General features: G+C 42.1%; 1 long non-coding RNA gene across 4 annotated transcripts in view; it reads left to right on the top strand.

The window, feature by feature from the left end:
* Positions 1–17,370, top strand: part of LOC131513845 (uncharacterized) — a 110,104-nt gene that overhangs the window by 24,648 nt on the left and 68,086 nt on the right. Inside the window, exon 2 of one of the 4 annotated variants that reach the window (XR_009262830.1) lies at positions 13,428–13,512. The exons of the other annotated variants lie outside the window; for them this stretch is intronic. This is a non-coding gene — a long non-coding RNA (uncharacterized LOC131513845). The remainder of the gene's footprint in view (positions 1–13,427; positions 13,513–17,370) is intronic. 4 annotated transcript variants of the gene reach the window in all.

The raw sequence follows: 17,370 nt of genomic DNA, 5'->3' as shown, positions 1-17,370 counted from the left end.
TATAATCATTACAACGGTTATTTTTACTTGTGTTTGTCACTCCAGATGTGACCCTACAGCTCGAAATAAAGACGAACTATTAGTTCCATTATCTTGTTCTGTGCAGGGTGCTTCTATTAATGCAGTCTACCTGGGTGTGTACTAAGAAGACTCACATTTCATAATCTTTAAATATCAACTTAAATTCAACTAAAATTCCATTCAAAGCTCCCAACCTGCCTAGTGCAAAGTTTTAACACTATCTCCCTCTCTAGGGTGACAAGCTTCTGTGATAGTGAGAAGATGATAGTGGATCCCCTGATCCACAAGATAACACGATTTCTGCTGGCAGCTGTATTAATTGAGCCTACATGATGTCCAAGGTCCTTAGTTGTTATTGCAGGGGTGGGACCATCTCTCAGTGCCTTGGAGATCTGCCATCTTCCCAGAGATACCACCAAGGAATATAGTCTGGCTATCCTTGGATCCAAAGTCTCCTGTTTCCATTTAGCCTAAGGGAAGATATCTTTTGCATGTTTCCAGCCACCCCCAAACTTTGTCTTCAATTCTTCCTCTTACTCATCAACACTTGAAATGGCCATTGCAAATTTCTTGGACTTTTACAGAGGACTTTAACTTTAAGCCTCAAACTTAAATATGAGGTAAGAGAGACAAAGCCAGTCTCTCTGATATGGGAGAGTGGAAACAGAAACATATGGAGAAAACCAACAGCTCAGGACCATAGTGCAATGTTGGCAGTCAAACCATATATCTAAGCTGGTTCTCATCATGTACTCTTACTAAGAAGGGCTTCTATATATTTTTTAATTCTTATTTTTTTTTATTGAGGTGAAATTTGCAAAATATAAAACTAGCCATTTTAAAGTATACAGTTCAGTGGCATTTGGTGTGTTCACAATGTTGTGCAACCATCACCACTATCTAGTTCTAAAACATCTGATTACCTTGAAAGAAAACCCTATTAGGCAACTACCAATTTGCTTTTGATCTCTATGGATTTACATATTCTGAGTATTTCATGTAACTGTGAACATAGTGGCTTCCTTCACTTAGCATATGTTTTCAAGGTTTATCCACATTGTAGCAGATATCAATATTTGCTTCCTCTTACGGCTGAATAATATTCCATTTATGTATATACCACAATTTGTTTATCCATTCATTTGATGATAGGCATTTGAGTTGTTTCTACCTTTTGGTTATTGTGAATAGTGCTTCTTTGTACATTCATGTGTAAGTATTTGTTTGAGAATTAGTCTCTTTTTAACTCAACTAGGGACATTATATTTGCCATGATTATTTCCTACACTGTAGATTTGGCTCAACTATTTTGCTCAGAGGTTCTCAATCCTGTATGCACATCATATGGGGATCTTTTTAAAAAACATGCTGGGGCGCCTGGGTGGCTCAGTCGGTTAAGCGGCTGACTTCGGCCCAGGTCATGATCTCACGTTTCGTGAGTTCGAGCCCCGCGTCGGGCTCTGTGCTGACCGCCCGGAGCCTGTTTCGGATTCAGTGTCTCCCTCTCTCTCTGACCCTCCCCCGTTCATGCATTGTCTCTGTCTCAAAAATAAATAAATGTTAAAAAAAAATTTAAAAACAAAAAACACATGCTGATTATCAACAATACCCAAACTATGGAAAAAACCCAAATGTCTATACACACACACACACACACACACACACGGACGCATGCGCCTGCGTGCAATGGAATGCTACTCAACCATCAAAAAGAATGAAATCTTGCCATTTGCAACAACATGGATGGAGCTAGAGTGTATTTTGCTAAGTGAAATAAGTCAGTAAGAGAAAGACAAATATCATATGATTTCACTCATCTGTGGAATTTATGAAATAAACAGATGAACATATGGGAAGAAGGAGAAAAAGAGAGAGGGAAACAAACCATAAGAGACTCTTAACGATAGAGAACAATCTGAGGGTTGACAGAGGGAGGTGAGTAGGGGATGGGCTAAATGAGTGATGGGTATTAAGGACAGGCACTTGTTATGATGAGCACTGGGTGTTGTATGTAAGTGATGAATCACTAAATTCTACCCCTGAAACCAATATTACACTATGTTAACTAGCTAGAATTTAAATAAAAATTTAAAAAAAGGAAAATATAAAAACAAATAAATAAAATGGGGTAAATAAAAATACATGCTGAGATCCCTCCCCAGAGCAATTAAATTGTTTAAAGCTCCCCAAGTGACATACTGTTCAGCCAGAGTGGAAAAGCACTGGCTTCCTGCCCGGGTTCTCAGATTTTACCATGCATCAGATGCACTCAGACATCTTGTTAAAACACAGATTCCTGAGTTTCTGTCTCAGTTTGTTGGAGGTGAGGCATGCACATTTGTGTTTCCAGTAAGTTACCAGGTGATGCTGATGCATTGGGGCCACACTTTGAAAATCACGGACCTCTCACCCACAAGAATGGGGCATCAGAATCACCTGGGAAGGCCTATCAAATCATACCCATCTCCTTATGTTGTGCCCTGGTTGGAGGAGATAGCGTCTGTAGTTTAGAAAACTTCCCAGCTCATTTTACTCACACTCCTCTTCTCCCACTTGCAACTGAGAAATACTGTTTTAGCTTCCGTGTCCTTCTGGGTACAGCTTCTGCCACTCAACCTGTTTCCTATCTCTACAAGCCTTCATCCTTGTACTCACATCATTTCTCACATCTAAAATGTCTTTCTCCATATGCTGCCAAAGCCCCAGCCATCTTTCACTAACTAAACCCTCATATTTTCTCTGATGTGGTCTCCAATCTTTTAATCTATCCTCTCTCTGAATTCTCATTGTATCTACAAAGATGTAAGGAACTAGGGTATAGAACATAGTGCCTAATGATGTACTGTTTTTAATTATTCACGGATTGTTTTATCTAAGTTATGAGTAGCCAAGTTTGTGTTTCTTTCATATTTTTCTTGGAGACTTTTGTTGTGCTATATTTTGATTAGGAGCTCAGTAAGAACAATCATAAAATGTTAGAGTATTTATCTAGGAGAGCATTTGCCCCAGTCAGCCTATTGTACAGACAAAGATTGCTGAGTCAAGGATCTTGAAATTTACCCAAGGGAAATTCCACAGCAGAAGGCCTAGCAGGCAGTGATTTTGTGATGGTAGGCTATGGTACTTGGTCTGCTTTTCTTCCTTTCTTTCTTTTTTAAATTTTATTATTATTTTTTAATTTACATCCATATTGGTTAGCATATAGTGCAACAATGATTTCAGGAATAGATTCCTTAATGCCCCTTACCCACTTAGCCCATCCCCCCTCCCACAAGTCCTCCAGTAACCCTCTGTTTGTTCTCCGTATTTAAGAGTCTCTTATGTTTTATCCCCCTCCCTGTTTCTATATTATTTTTGTTTCCCTTCCCTTATGTTCATTTGTTTTGTCTCTTAAAAGTCCTCATCTGAGTGAAGTCATATGATATTTGGCTTTCTCTGACTGACTAATTTCACTTAGCATAATACCCTCCAGTTCCATCCACGTAGTTGCAAATGGCAAGATTTCATTCTTTTTGATTGCTGAGTAATACTCCATTGAATATATATACCACATCTTTATCCATTCATCCATCGATGGACATTTGGGCTCTTTCCATACTTTGGCTATTGTTGATAGTGCTGTTATAAACATTGAGGTGCATATGTCCCTTTGAAACAGCACACCTATATCCCTTGGATAAATACCTAGTAGTGCAATTGCTGGCTCATAGGGTAGTTCTATTCTTAATTTTTTGATGAACCTCCATACTGTTTTCCAGATTGGCTGCACCAGCTTGCATTCCCACCAGCAACGCAAAAGAATTCCTCTTTCTCCACATCCTCGCCAACATTTGTTGTTGCCTGAGTTGTTAATGTTAGCCATTCTGACAGGTGTGAGGTGGTATCTCATTGTGGTTTTGATTTGTATTTCCCTGATGATGAGTGATGTTGAGCATTTTTTCATGTGTCGGTTGGCCATCTGGATGTCTTCTTTGGAGAAGGAGAAGTGTCTATTCATGTCTTTTGCCCATTTCTTCGCTGGATTATTTGGTTTTTGGGTGTTCAGTTTGATAAGTTCTTTATAGATTTTGGATACTAACCCTTTATCTGATATGTCATTTGCAAATATCTTCTCCCATTCTGTCGGTTGCCTTTTAGTTTTGCTGGGTCTGCTTTTCTATGCACAAACGGTTCTCATTACTAATTAGAAAATGAAACAGCTTAGAATTATTATTTTCCATGCAAACCATACAATGTCTCCTCAAGTAAAATTAGGAGAAAAAATTTGTTTTACCTAGAAGGAAATTATACAGAATAGAGTGAGGTATCAGGTGTCATGATACCCAAAGCCTTGAACTTGTTCTGATTTGTGTTTTAGTCCACTTGCTGGGCCTTTCATTCTCATTTCTAGTTTTACATTATGCATAATTAATGATGCTCACAAGGGATACCATGAAATAAGCTAGATCAGAGGTTGGCAAACTATGGTGCCTGGGTCAAATCTGGCTTCCACCATTTTTGTAAAGGCAGTTTTATTGGAGCACAGTAACATCCATTTGTTTGTGTGGTGGCTTTCACTCTGCCATGGCAGAATTGAGTAGTTGCAGTGAGACTGTGCATTAGTCTAGTAGACCAAGCAGGGCTGCCATAACAAAGACCACAGACTGGGTGGATTAACAGTAGAAATGTATTTTCTCACAGTTTTGGAGGCTGGAAGTCCAAGATCAAGATGTCAGCAGGGCTGGTTTCCACTGAGACCTCTTTCCTTGGCTTGCAGATAGTGGTCTTCTGCTTGTGTCTTCATGTGGCTTCCCTTTGGTCTATGTCTGCCTGTGTCCTAATCTCTTCTTATAAGGACACCACTCAGATTGGATTAGGGTCCATCTGAATGACCTTATTTTAACTGAATCGCCTCTTTTAAGACCCTGTCACCAAATACAGTCACACTCTCAGAGGTTCAGGACTTCTACATGTGAATTTGGTAGTGGTAGGGGCGGGGGAGAGGTGGATTTCAACTCATAATAAACCAAATGGCCACAAAGCCTAAAATACAGACTATCTTGTTCTTTATAAAAAAAATCTTGTTGACCTCTGTTATATACTGTAGTTTCTCCTATAAGATAGAACAAAATACAACTCCAAAATGGAACCACCAAAGTTTTACTCCTCTCTCTATGAGCAGCTTTCACCCTGGCTGGAGCTCTCATTTCAGGAGGGTCACACTTCCAAGCAGGACTTTTCGTGGGTCCATTCCCTTCAGAAACCACAGCCACGACCATTCCATAAGTAACTAAAACTTCTACTTTCTGGAAGAATCACTATTTTCTCACACCTATACCCTCTTTTTTTCAACTTCCATCACCAGTGTAAGCACCTGGCCCTCTTTTGAGGCTGTTTGGATCAAGGAAGCAAACTTTTTATCACTTTGTGATGGTTGCTGAGTATGTTAAGGGAAGCAGGGAAACCAAACCACCACTTCCTATGGAGGCAGAGGCAGGCTGGCCCATTCACTGGCCAACTGGCTTGCTTTGTAGCAGCTGCTACTCAAATGGGGCCCAGAAAAACTGCCCATGGTTCCATGTTGTGTAGACCTTTGGGAGTGCTTGAGAAAATTCAAAATGCAAATGGGAAATTAAAAAATGACAAGGGTCCACTTGATTGTTATCATTTGGAGAAGTAATTCAACTCATGGTCAACATATGTCCATGAGACTCAGTCATGGCATTTTATTTATTTATTATTATTTTTTAATTTTATTTTTTTAAAGTTTATTTATTTTTGAAAGAGAGAGAGAGAGAGCAAGAGACAGAGCATGAGTGAGAAGGGGCAGAGAAAGAGGGAGACACAGAATCTGAAGCAGATGCCAAGCTCTGAGCTGTCAGCACAGAGCCAGACGTGGGGCTTGAATCCACAAACCGCAAGATCATGACCTGAGACGAAGTTGGACACTTAACTGACTAAGCCACCCTGGCGCCTCCTCAGCCATGGCATTTTAAGGAGAACTTTAAGAATCCAGGCAAAAGCCCTTATGATTTGGAGATTGAGATATATCTACTAAAGTAGGTCTCTAACTGGTATTTCTAAAAATGAGCTCAGCAAGTAACTCATCTGGAATGGGGATGTCCTCAGAGCATATGGCCTTGGCATAATTGGAGATTTACAGGAGTAGTAGATATACTATCTGTCCAAACCTTCTCTGTTTCCTGTCAAGGAAACTAAAGCCAACAAATGAAGAAGGAACCAGTTGAAGGTCATGTTAGGTCATGTCCTAACTCTGAGCTGGTATCCTCCCCTCTGCACTTGTCCAGTGTTCTAGTAAATGTTTTCCATCTTGTTGTCCCCTGGAGCTCTAAGGGTAAATGCAGTTCCTCAGGGAAAAGTACCCACTTCAGGAATTTGGGAGTATTAGTTGAATGGCAGTGCTGTGGTGGATTTTGATAAAAGACGGAGAGGTTTGTGTTTATTGCAGACATAAAGATTCCCCTCCTGAATGCAGGTGGCAGTCTGGGGCACTGCAGTCACAGTGTGGTGGAGCAGGCCCAAGGGAAGTCTTTTGTTCTGACGGGTCAAAAAGTCTGAACTTGCTCAAAGGAAGTTTGCTCAAGGAGATTATGGCCACTGCAGAGATCCCAGAAAGCTGGGACCCCAGCTCACTGAACTGAGAAATGGGCACAAACAAATGACTTTCACTTGCAGATGGCTTTCACCCATGAAAAGTGATGAGGCCAAGATGGACATTCATGTGGTCATTCATTGAACCATTGAGCTCTTACTGTATGCAAAATCCTGGGGATATAATGCTGAGCACAGCCAGACCTGGTCTCAGCCCTTTGTAGCTTTCAGGAAAGGGAAGGAGGCAGATATTATGAAATACACAAATAAACATAAAATTATGGCAGTGATAAAGGCATTGGAGGAAGGGTGGGTACACGGAGAAATGGGCCTGCTGAAGCAGCAACTCTAGTCTAAGGCGAGTGGTATAAACTGTAGTTACTGCTTGGCCTGAGCCTTCCCTAAGGGCGTGTATCCCCAGGAAACACTGTGGTGAGGCACTAGAGGGGCACTGGTTCTTACCATTGCCAAGTGTTTGTATGAATTATGGACTGCTAGACTTATCCTCCTCCACCCTGGACTTATCTCTACAGCATCCCTACTGGGGGGTTATCCAGTCACCTGAAGGTCTAGGGAACAGAATGCTGTGTTGCTGTTCTTTTAGTAAGACTTCTTGGGACACAGGTCAGGAAATTGGACACAATATACTTGGCCGTACAAAGGCAGTCTCAGAAGAAAGAAGCAGATACTCTTGAACCTAGGGGCACCAGGGACAATGAGCTATGGAAAATGCCACCTTCAGAAAACCAACAGCTCTACAACTGGGATGTCACTACTATTCAAGAATGCCAAGGAAATGCCACATGAGTGAGACAAAGTGCATGTGGGATCGATTACCCTGCTCCCCACCCCAACCCCAGCCCACGTATTAAATTGATAATGCTGGATTCAAATCAGTTCTACACCGTGGGGGTACTTGTTTCTGATATAAATAGACACTATGGTGGTTTGGCATTTTTGATGCCAACAGGAAAAGACCACAATCACCTACACCAATACAAAGGTCTATGATTCCTTTCACTTCCTCTTCTCTTGTAAGTGAATGGATAGAAGCCTCTCTGCTGCCACCTACTGACAACAGTGAGTACAACTACATATTTGTACAGTGTCCTCTGGGAACAAAAAGTTTTCAACCACAGTTACCTCTCCAAAATGAAGCCTGCATTCCCTCCTAATGTTATATTTTGACTAAAATTAAAAATATATTTTTTTAAGTTCAAAAAGTCTTATACATGTTTAAAAAAATCTGCACCATAAGGGATTAATCCTCACTTTCAAGAACCTAAAATTTTTGTCAGCAATTCAGGGAATAGACAAAGATGCATTTAACAGCAGTCTCTAAATATACTGCTAGGGCACCTGGGTGGCTCCATTAGTTGAGAATCCAACTTCTGCTCAGATCATGATCTCACAGCTTGTGGGTTCTAGCCCAACATGGGACTTTACATTGACAGTGTGGAGCCTGCTTCAGATTCTCTGTCTCCCTCTCTGTCTGACCTACTCTCTCTCTCTCTCGAAAATAAACTTTAAATTAAAAAAAAATACACTTCTATATTTATCTAAAAATAAGTGCCTCTGGTTCTTCAACACTTAAATTCCTTTATATCCTGAGTATAGTCACCTGAAGTCTATGGGATGTCAAAATGTGGTCCCCAGTTGGTGATCTATGGCTTTTCCTTCTATAGCTTCTTTAAGTGGTTTCTGAAAGGATTAAAAAGATAGTTGTAATTCTGATGTCTGGATAATTTTTTCTGTTATGGGAAAAAATAAAAGGAACAGGATATGAGATCCGGTCCCCTGGGGGACAGGCTGTGTTTTATTACTGTTTGTGTCCCTTGTTCCAACACCATCTGGGTAACAGTAGGGCTCAATAAATGTCGTAAATGTGGAAGGGGCCAAGGGGATGATGCATTCATTGGCCCCTTAGAAATGGCCTGGGATGGACTGGAACTTTTTGGTAGGGTCCCTTCCTGCCACTGTCATATGAAATTCAGCATGGCTGGAAGCCCTCGATTCTCAGAGGTGCATTGAGATGGGCACTGAGGCTACAAAAAGTCACAGAATGCCTGAGAGAGGGGCTTGCTATTGCCACCTGACTGCTTCCCACCTTTCCTTCTGCTCCACAAAATGGCAGGTTCCAGAAACCATGTGGGATTTAGGGCAGTAGGCACTGACTGTCAGTTCTGGGGGGCCAAGTGTCCAGACAACACTGCTGAAGAGAAGCCAAGTGTATTAGTCAGGGTTCTCTAGAGAAATAGAACCAACAGGGTGTGTGTGTGTGTGTGTGTGTGTGTGTGTGTGTCTAAGAGAGAGAGAGAGAGAGAGAGATTTTGAAGAATTGGCTCATGTGATTATAGAGGCTTGGTTAAATCTAATATATATAGGGAGAACCAGAAGTAGGTGCCCTAGGGAAGAGTTGCAGTCCAAATCCAAAGGCGTTCTGTGGGAAGAATTCCTTTGGGAGAGATTAATCTTTGTTCTATTAAGGCCCTCAACTGATTGGATGAGGCCCACCCACATTATGGAGAATAATCTGTTTTACCTCAGAATCTATGATTTACATGTTAATCTCATTTGAAAAACCCCTTCACAGAAACATCCAGAATAATGTTTGACCAAACATCTGGGCACCATGGCCCAGACAAGTTTACCTAAAATTAGCCATGATAGTAAGGCACCTGGGAAACGTTTAACAGTTGTGTTTAGTGGCCACCGGTTGGATGCCAGTTAGACAGTTGTGTGCCTCCTGTTAGAGAGCAGCAAGCTGCCAACCAAAAGCATTTACAGTTCCTGAATCCAGGGCACCTAGAAAGGTTTTTGCCTCACCTCTGCTTTCTACTCTTCACGACACACCTCCTATTTTAAAAGACACTTTCAGAGTACAATTTTCAGGATGAGTTTGGCACGTTTTGAAAATGGGTGACTGAGGAGATCTGTGTGTCTATGAAGAGGCAATAAATTATCCTCTGGGTCCAGGATTGGACATAGCAAGGGGCAAGAGTTTCCAGATTTCCTGTTTAGAAACATACTCCCAGGGCTGCTCTGGTGTCAGGGCATACGGTGGTTGTGGGAGTGACTGGGGTTCATTTCACAGCTTGGCTTTCTACCAAGTTATGTTTTCATCAATTTGTTGTTTATTGTAGCCGTTTGCAAACTCCCTTCAGTTACTGTGTGTTCAGCAATGTGATACATGGTCATGTGTGAAAATAAATATACCTCTTTAATTAAAAAAAAACAAGCTAGAATATATTATGGAGGAATTTTTATTTTTTGGTAATTTTATGTTTTAGTGTGAAAATGGAAGACCTTTGGAGAGTTGAAAATATAAACTTTGGGGATCACAAGGAAATGACATCAGGAATATATCACAAATCATCTCTAATCTTTCTTCCATTTAGGTCTGGCTTTAGGCCAAATTGTAATAGTAAATGAGGAAATTTACTATAGTTCTCTTACTCTACTTAAATAATAACACATTATCTCACTATGTTGTATTCCTTTGTTGCTCATCTCTAGTAGATGGTGAGTCCTTAAAGATAGGGGTTAAGTGCCATATTCCAAACACCTGCACATTGCAAGTGGTCAGTAAGTGTTTGATGAAGTAATGAAGGAATATTGTTGCCATTCTGGCTTTTGTTTATTTATACTTGGATAGATTTGTGGTTTTAAGACCCTGGGAAGCCTCATAAGAACCTCAGACTGCTAAGGGGATGAGTAGCTGCTACTCTACTCCATCTCTGTGGTTCTCCTGAGAGCTGCCATTATTCATGGAGTACTCTACCCTACCTCCCCCTCCCCTCAGTTAATTGGTATTATGGGTGAGCTAAGTGGACCCCTCACATCCCTTTGACCAGAAGTGATTGCTCAGTTGGGCACTGCCTCACTGAGTCTTTGAGAGTCCTCCCCCAGAATGCTTTGAATTGTCAGTGAAACACAGAGTCTTTGTGGAGGTAAGAGCAGCAAGATATGGGACTCAGGAATTGGCCTTTTGTTTCTCACCCCGTGGAGAGAGCTATTGAAGGGTGGAGGCAACTGAAAGGAGGCACAGAAACAAATAAAGAGTCCTGGGAAATCCAGACTCTGACCCTAATTATTCCGGAGGCCCAAATACATCCCCACTTTACTTGTGGCTTGCTGATTGACACTTCCCTAGATCCCATGATGTATTCTAGTACCTTCCAATAAGTTCTTAATTATTTAATAAATAATTTATGATAAATAACTAAATTGCCAAGGAAAAGCTTTACTGAAAAAAGTTCTGGGATAAAAATTTTTTTTAAAGTTCTGAAAAATGCAATGTCCCAATCTTTGGGGCCTTCAGTATCCACGAGTCAGTAAGAACTATAACACAAACTCTCTTGTTTAGAAAACTGGTCTGCATTATGGAGGAATGGATTCATGTGCATAGTAGGTATTGTCCCTCAACAGTGCCTGATGTTTCTAAGCAGATGGCTTTATAAATCTGACTTATTGGAACCATGTTGGAGGCTTCAGTCACATACAGGCTAGGTTACTCAGAGACCAGGAGGGACTGCAGATGCTTAGTTCAGAGGCCTGTGCCTTTTGTACAGGTGCAAACCCCCCTTTCCTTCTCTGCCTCTTCTTGAGGCTGTTACTTGTTCTTGGCCTTAATGATCACATCATGCAGATTAGAGCTGTCTGCTATTAACTCAGTCTTTCATGGCAATCCATCTCTTTAGAGCATAGCCTTTGATGTTGTACTTATTGTTTTTGTTTGTTTGTTTGTTTGTTTGTTTGTTTGTTTGTTTGTTTTAGCTTATGACCACTCTCTGAGTCTGTTCTTGGTTTTGGCTTTTTATGTCCAAGCTGAAAACTTGAATCAGCAAGGGGCCCAACCTATGCAGTGTCTGCTCAAAGGCCAGCCAGATGTTAATTGGCTAAAAAAGATCCATAATAATTTAAGGCAATCCTTCTTGAAATTTAGGAAGAGAACAGCACAAGGGATTATAAAGAAACCTCTGAGAAGAGAAAAGCAAAAATAGTTAAAAGGAGAAACATCTGGGGTCTACAGGGAGAGGGTGGGGAGGATAACTAGGGGAGTGAGGGTAGCTACTAGTCCCTAGTGGGACTGTCATCCAAGTCCTTGATTATCCCAAAACCTGTGTGGTCTGGGGAAAATTGAACTTACATTAATCCTTATTTTGAGATTTTCCCAGGCATCTCTGGAGGAGAATTTATTCCCAAATTCAGGAGCTCAGCCCTGAGTCTCAGCTGTTGACATAGAAGTTCCACAAAGGCATTGACTTCACTCCTTGTGGTGGGAATGAAGTTCAGTCTAATTTTCAATACCAATATTGATTCTGTTTGTCTTTGAATTTTGCTCTGCCACTCCACATCCCTCTGAGACTCTAAGAAGATCAGAAAACAGCAGGTCTTTGGAGATACTTACATCTCAAAGCAGCAAGTTGAATAGGTTTTCCATGGTCAAATTCACCTAGACAGAAGTACTGCCACCATGGACAAGCTTTTTTAGGCCCTCATCCTAAGATATAAAGAGTTTTCTTACTGCTCCGGAAAGGTACCTTAGTGGAGAAAGTGAGGAATGACAGACTGATCCAACAACATGCCCTCCATCACAGGCACTCTTACCTGATTCCAGGACACCACCATGGTCATCGACTTCCTGCCATACATGGGATATTTGGAGGACAGATCAGATACGAGATAGTTTGATGAAACAGCTTTTAAATATAGAGTCAGCTCTTCTTTCTCTGAAGTGAGGGGAGGGTGGTGGTAACAGGGACAGCTGCATGGCCTCAATGCAGGTGACAGCCTTCAGGGGCACTGGGTGGAGGGAGACAGCCGCCATGAAGAACAGGAGGGAAGCAGAGCACCTTGGGAAGTTCGCAAACTGAATAAAATAATAAAGCATTGGTATTAGGTAAGTTGTAAAATGTCTGGGGAAATGCTGAATAATGAACGACCCGCCATGAAAGAAGTCTATAAAACAGGTGCTAAAAGTCTCCACAGAAGCTCGGAGAGGCTGGCACAGGCAGTGTGAGCTGCCCTCACCAGTGGGCTGACACCTGCACCAGGTCACGTGGAATCCACCTCCCCACAGCTCAGATGGCAGGAAGCCTTAGCTTTGCATTTGTCAAATCCAGCTAGGGTGGCTCCCAGCGACAAACCCCTTCTAAGTTCTGAAGGAAAGGACAGCGTTCTAAGCAGGCCATGAGAAAATCTGCAGAATCTATTTCCCATGCAAGTAAAAGCATATTTCAAAAATATTTAAGTTATCTACAGGCTTATCTCTTGCAATGTTCAGATTAGGTAAAGGAGAGGAAAGTGGAGGATAGTAGCAATATGGGGATGAGATATCCAGCCAAGGGGAACCCTAATCAGGGGGCACATCTCCAGGGCTAGAGTCTGAGAGAACGATAGCGGAAACCTAGGATCCCCAAATCCTTGGACTCACAGCCAACGGTGCCTGCAGGCTTTGGGAACAGCTGTGAAAGGCAGATGAAGGGACATCAAGCAAAATCTGTTACTCCACAGCTCTGGCTCCTGGCCCAGGGGAGAAACCCCCAGCCTGGATCGTTGGGCCCCAATCAATAATTTGTGAGCCTCAATCAATAACTCAGTAGATTGGCTTTTGGTGAAGCAGCCCTTTAGCAAATTTGGTCATTTGGTGAATTGGTTTTTTGAAGAATTGATTTTTGGAGAAATGAACGAGAACCCTCCAGGGCCTGTCTCACAGTCTGGTAGAGACACAGTTAGGTCAGGAGGTTTAAATAGAAGAGTTCAGCTCAGCTTCTAGGTTGAGTTGGAACTTAAAAGGGATATGTTTGTTGCAGGTGGGGCAGAATTATCCAGGAGTCTCTGTGCCTCCAGTCCTCTAGATCTGGGCTTCTATGGCACTAGGTGCTGCAGAATTGGCAGGTAAAACATGCAGGGGAGAATTATCTCTGGGAAATGACATGAAATGAGGGTTTGGGGAACAAGAAGAAAGGAAAGGACGGCTTTGAACCACTGTTGTGGGTGGCAGGGATCAGACAGAACATTCTGTGTCTTGGCTGTGGTGGTAGGTATGTGGGTGTAGCTTGCTCATTTCCATGCACCTGCTGTCTTCTGCTTATCAAGAACATCATTATCAGAGACGGTGTGGCTGCCCAAACCTCCCCCCGAAAGCTAAGGCTCCTTTGGTCAGGCGGGCCTGTCAGGTGTCCCCGGCTCCCACGGCTGCCTGCGCCCATCAGCCGCCTCTCGTTGGCCTCCGTATGGAGTCTGCTCACAGCCTGTCAGGCTGCTATTTCTTCATTCCCCCTTCCCAGACATCTCTGCTCTGCCCTGCCAGTTCCATTCTATTTGCTCTGGGTTTTGTGCTGTTATTTCTTCCCAAAGGGACGCCTCTCCACTCTTGAGATGCCTACACTTTTCTATTCACCCCTTTTGCCATTAAATGAAGTTCAGAGACTTCCAGTTAAAATTCTTGCATTTACACAGCTGTTGAGTGGGCTCAGAGGCTTGCCTCCACACCCCAACCTGTCCCACCACACCTGGGGGTGTGTGGCAGGGAGAGAGAAGATGGCTTTCTCCTTTTCTTGACCTTCTCTTCTGTAAAATGATGGGGATGGATTTAAATATCTTTATTTTTTTTTCAAAATTTATTTATTTGAGAGGGAGAGAGAGGAAGAGAGAGTGAGCACATGCCAGAGAGAGGGAGAGGGCCAGAGAGAGGGAGAGAGAGAATCCCAAGCAGGCTCCACACTGTCAGCATGGAGCCTAATGCGGGGCTTGATCTCACGAACCACAAAATCCTGACCTGAACTGAAATCAAGAGTCAAATGCTTAACTGACTGAGCCACCCAGGTGCCCCTAAATATCTTAATATTCTCCCTCTTTTTGTTTTTAAACACCTTTATTGAGGTAAATTGGACGGTTAACCATATTAACCTTGAGTAATATGGGGAGACCAGATGCAGATCAAGAGAAAGAAATCAGAAAGCTTTACTGTTTTGTTGCATCACAGCTCCCTGGGGAGAACACACCACACCATGCAGGCCCACACAGGAAGCACTGGGGTCACTCAGGAGAAGAGGGGGAGGGGAAACCATGAGCAAGAGTCTTTTTTTAAATTTTAGAGAGAGAGAGCAGGGGAGAGGGGCAGAGAGAGAGAGAGTGAGAGAGAGAGAGAGAGAAGGAGAAGGAGAGAGAGAGAGAGAGAGAGAGAGAATCTTAAGCAGGCTTCATGCCAAGTGTGGGTGGGTAAGTCTTTATTGTGGCTTCTGCAGGAAGGAACAGGTAAGGCAGGGTAAGCAGGCTTAGGAGTGGCCAGTCTGGATAATTCAGTGGTCTCTGGGGTACAGGGGCCGCCCCTAGTTGTCTGGTACCTGGCACTGGGCTGATAAGGCACACAGATGTGGCTTGGAGTGTGAGAGACTGATAAGGGAGGAGGTGGTCGTCATGAGCTCAATCAGCTGCTCACTAAGGAACCCACCAGCCTCTAGTCAGGATCTCTACTGGGTCAAGACAGCATTTAAGTAAATATATATTATGTTGACATAAAATAAATTGCACATACTTAAAGTATACAGTTGGATGATTTTGGATATCTGTAAACATCAGTGAAACCATCACCACAATCAACGTAGTGAATGTATCCATTCCGCCCCCCATAGATTTCCCTCTGACCTTTGGGAATCTTCTCTCCCCAAGCAACCATTGATCTTTCTGTCTCTAGATGAATTTGCATTTTCTAGAATATTACATAAATGGAATCATACAGTATGTACCCTCTCATCTGATTTTTTCACCCAGCATTATCATTTTGAGATTCAGCCATATTTTTGCATGTGTCAATAGTTTATTCCTTTTATTGGTGGGTGGTATTCGTTGTATGAATGTACCATTCATCTGTTAGTGAACATTTGGGTTATTTTTGGTTTGGGCTATTATTACAAATAAAGCTGCTATGTTTGTGCACATACATTTGTAATGTATATATAGTTTCATTTCTCCTAAGTACCTAGGAGTTCAATGGCTGGGTTGTATGGTACATGTATACTTGGTCTTTTAAGATAAAGCTGTTTTCCAAAGTGGCTGTACCATTTTACATTCTCTCCAACAGGGTACAAGATCTCCAGCTGCAGGGTGCCTGGGTGGCTCAGTTGGTTACACTCCCGACTCTTGGCTTCAGCTCAGGTCATGATATCATGGTTCATGACATTGAGCCCTGCATTGGGCTCTGCACTGACAGTGTGAAGCCTGCCTGGGATTTTCTTTCTCCTTCTCTCTTTGCCCCTTCCTGACTCATGCACATGCACAGGTGTACATGCACATGCTCTCTCTCTCACAAAATAAAAAAATAAATAAAAAAAACCCCAACAACAGTTCTGGTAACACCACATGGTATGCCAGCAGGTGGTATGGTCAGTGTTTTACATTTATTCATTGTAGGGGGAGTGTGGTAGTATCTTATTGTGGTTCTGATATGCGTTTGTCCAATGACTTTTGATGGCAAGCATCTTTGCCTATGCTTATTTGGCTGTCAGTGTATCTTCTCTTGTAAACTGTGTGTTCAGGTCTCATGGGTATTGTTATAATTGGTTTCATTGAATTCTTATTGTTGAGTGGTAAGAGTTCTTTATATAATGTCTATATGAGTCTTTGGTTGCATGTAAGTTTTGTATATTTTCTCACAATCCATGTCTTACCTTTTATTTTTATATTCATTTCCTTTTGAAAGGCAAAATTTAGATTTTGAAAATGTTAAATTTATTTATATATTTTTTCTTTTAAAGCATGTGCTTTTTCTTTTTTTAAAAAAAAATTTTTTTAATGTTTATTCATTTTTGAGACAGAGAGAGACAGAGCATGAATGGGGGAGGGGCAGAGAGAGAGGGAGACACAGAATCGGAAGCAGGCTCCAGGCTCTGAGCCATCAGCCCAGAGCCTGACGGGGGGCTCGAACTCACAAACCGCGAGATCGTGACCTGAGGTGAAGTCAGACGCTCAGCCGACTGAGCCACCCAGGCCCCCCAAGCATGTGCTTTTTCAATTTGTATTTAAGAAACCTTTCCAAAATAAAAGTCAGTAAGATTTTCTTTTCTGTTTTTTTTTTTTTCCTGGAAATTTTATAGTTTCGACTCTTACATTTAGGTTTATATCCATTTCAGTTATTTTTGTATATGGTGTCAACTAAGGGTTCAGGTTGATTCTTTTGCATACAGATACCTTCTTGTTCTAGGATCATTTGTTGAAAAGATCATGTTTTCCCCATTGAGTTGCCTTGGTACTGTTGTCAAAAATCAACTGACCATATAAATGTGGCTCCATTTTGGAGCTCTTCTGTCCCATTCATCAGTTTGTCTACCTTCACACTAAAGCTGCAGGATTTTGTTTATTGCAGATTTATAATAAGTCTTGAAATCAGGTAGAGTTAGTCCTCGAACTTTGTTCTTCCTTTTTAGGGTTGTTGTTTTGGCCATTCTGTATCATGTTCCTTTGGCCGATATGCACTGTTTGAATTACTGAGGGGGCGTGATATGTCCTGATGTTTATCTGGGCTAGTTCCTTCTAAGGGTGTGTTCTTAACCACTCAGAATCAGATGCAGAGCCTTAGGGGCAGATCCCCTGCCCCCACCTCTGTCTCCCTGCTCACAAATTCTCCTGCCTCCTAGGAGGATCTTAGCAGAGCAGCCTTTAGTATAGAGTAGAGCCTGTGGTAAAGGGGAGGACAAAAGCAGCCTGCCCTTCGCTCATGGGGAGTTTTTGACCAAAGGGTGGCTGCTGTGGAGT

This window comes from Neofelis nebulosa, chromosome 6 (genome assembly GCF_028018385.1).
Source record: "Neofelis nebulosa isolate mNeoNeb1 chromosome 6, mNeoNeb1.pri, whole genome shotgun sequence".
In the NCBI taxonomy this organism is placed as follows: domain Eukaryota; kingdom Metazoa; phylum Chordata; class Mammalia; order Carnivora; family Felidae; genus Neofelis; species Neofelis nebulosa.
Note: the sequence above shows the minus strand (reverse complement) of the source record. Positions and strands in the feature narration are given on the sequence as shown.